We start from the raw sequence: 2,813 nt of genomic DNA on the forward strand, positions 1-2,813 counted from the left end.
GCTCTCTTTTATCAATCTTTTATCACTAGCCAACACCACGACACGCACAATCTCTCTCTCACTCTCTCTCTCTCTCTCTCTCTCTCTATATATATATATATATATATATATATATATATGTGTGTGTGTGTGTGTGTGTGTGTGTGTGTATATTTATATATATATATATATATATATATACATACACATATATATGTATATGTATATGTATATGTATATATATATATATATATATATATATATATATATATATATATATATATATATATATATATATATATATACATACATATATATATAAATATATATATATATATATATATATATATATATATATATATATATATATATATATATATATACATACATATATACATATATACATACATATATACATATATACTTATATATATATATATATATATATATATATATATATATATATATATATATATATATATACATATATACTTATATACATACTTGCATATGTATATACATATATATTTATATACAAATTAATACATACATGCATACATACACACACACACGCACACACTTGCGCGCATGCATTTACTATCATACTATCAGCAGACATTCTCCCCACAAAAGAATCATTTAGGCGAGTCACAAATTGGAATTGGTCTCTGGTCACATTCTGCAAATATCTCCATTCTAACTGGAATAATTGTCGCTTTTAAATTGTTTGCGATAAAATTATCCTCGTAGATAAGGTAGGTGCGGAAAATACGCCATTAGCCGTCTTATTATTATTATTATTATTATTATTATTATTATTATTATTATTATTATTAGCTTAAAAATCCATTGTTTTTCGGTGGAGTTGCAGATAATTGTTTGCTGTTAAGTCTAGCACTATATATTTGAACAATGTATGTCAGACAATAGCTACTTGTAATGAAGATAGAGCGACTTGCATCAAATGCTTGCACTGAATAATACTTGCACACAAGACATAATACATGTGAGGTTTGCATCTTAGTAAAGACACGAAAAAAATGAAGAAAAAGTAGAAGAAAAGAAAGCGTCACAAGGGAGCTTCTGTCTGCTGACTCGAGTTGCTAGAAATAGCTGCTCTGTCTTCCTCAAATTACAACATGCCATCAAGAAAAAGATCACACCACATTACTCAATGTGGTCCGCTATGCACTATGTTCTTTAAGGATTAAGACTGGTTGGTGAAGACGGTAATGTCTTTGATCGCAATTCTGCTTGTACAGGGATAACGTTAAGCTAAATAACAACAATAACAATAATTACAACAGCAATAATAACAACAACAACAACAACAACAGTAGTAGTTTTCATAGCAACAAGAACAACACCATCTGATGAAATAGCGTTATAAGTGATTACCTAAGGCTAGAAATTATATATATATGACTATACGTGTGTGTGTGTGTGTGTGCGTGCGCGTGCGCGTCTTTGTTGTTGTGTTAGTCCACCAAAACCTGGGACAGCTAGTGTTAGTTTGCTTACGTTCCCGTAACCTAGTGGTTCGACCAAGGAGAAGAATAGAATAAGTACTGGACAAGCTAAACACTGGGCGATGGGGAGCGGGGATTGTTCGACTAATCCCTCTAAGGTGTTACTTCAACATGGCCACAGTCCAGTGATGGAAACAAGTAAAAGATAAAAGATGAAATGACGCTAAGCATATTGTTCAGAATGCTAACGATCCTGCCAACTCTCCGCCTTACAACAGCTTACAATAATCCTTGTTACGATAGGCGGAAGGCCTGACATTTTGTGGGAGGAGTATAGTTGATGACATTGACCCCACTGCTCAAATGGTACGTAATTTCATCGAGCCCTAAAAGTATAGAAGGCAAAATCGACCCCGGCGGAATTTGAACTCCGAATGTAAAGACGGACGAAATGCCGCTAAGCATTTTGTCCTGTGTGCTAACGATTCTTACTACTACTTACAATAATGACCAGACTGCATCAAGGCTCAACCTTGTCTTACAATGTCGCGAGATTTACATTAAGAATACTCAGTGTCTGTGGAATACTCGGCCATTTATATGCCTATTGAATGTGTCTGATCGTTCAGTTGATCGATTTACAGAGCACACATAGCTCATGTTCGAATCGCAATACACCGATGGCCTGACTACCTGTTTGACTGACTATGTACTACGAGTACAACCAAACTGAATCGATGACACAACTAATCTATGACGGGACAACATCTGATAATATCCTGATATATAGACGCAAATCATGTTAAATCACGTGAGCTAGATAACTTCATTCGAGCCAGAAGAAATGCTGCTAAACATTTCGTCAGACGTGCTAACGACTGCCAGTTTGCTGCTTTTTAGAGTCCATTAGCTATTTTATAATCTACTGTGGAAATAAATAAGCATTATCGTTCTTATTGAATGTTTTTTCTTCTTTAGAAAACCATTTAAATCAAAGTCTTATTCATCACCATAATCCATTCGATTAATTATATTAACAATAGCCTGGATTTTCATTACTTTGTCTCTTGGTAGCTACGTGCTGTATACCATGCATGTTAGAAGTCAAGCGAGTAGAATGGCATATTTTTTTCGGCATTTCTAGTCATAATCAATTTTATGAAACCCTACATTCATTCTAACTTCGACTGTCACTCCAGCCTTCCTCCTCAAGTCTTGCAGCAGAAACTTCTAAAAAGAAAGTAAAATGATGGAAATCTGTTGAAATACATTTAAGTTGAATTTAAATTTAGCAAAGTCATGAAAACTGATCTGTACGAAGATAATGAATAAATTTAGCAAAACCTATTAACATCATAGGCGCAT

The sequence above is a fragment of the Octopus bimaculoides genome, chromosome 15 (assembly GCF_046866305.1).
Source record: "Octopus bimaculoides isolate indiv1 chromosome 15, ASM4686630v1, whole genome shotgun sequence".
NCBI classification, from domain to species: Eukaryota; Metazoa; Mollusca; class Cephalopoda; order Octopoda; family Octopodidae; genus Octopus; species Octopus bimaculoides.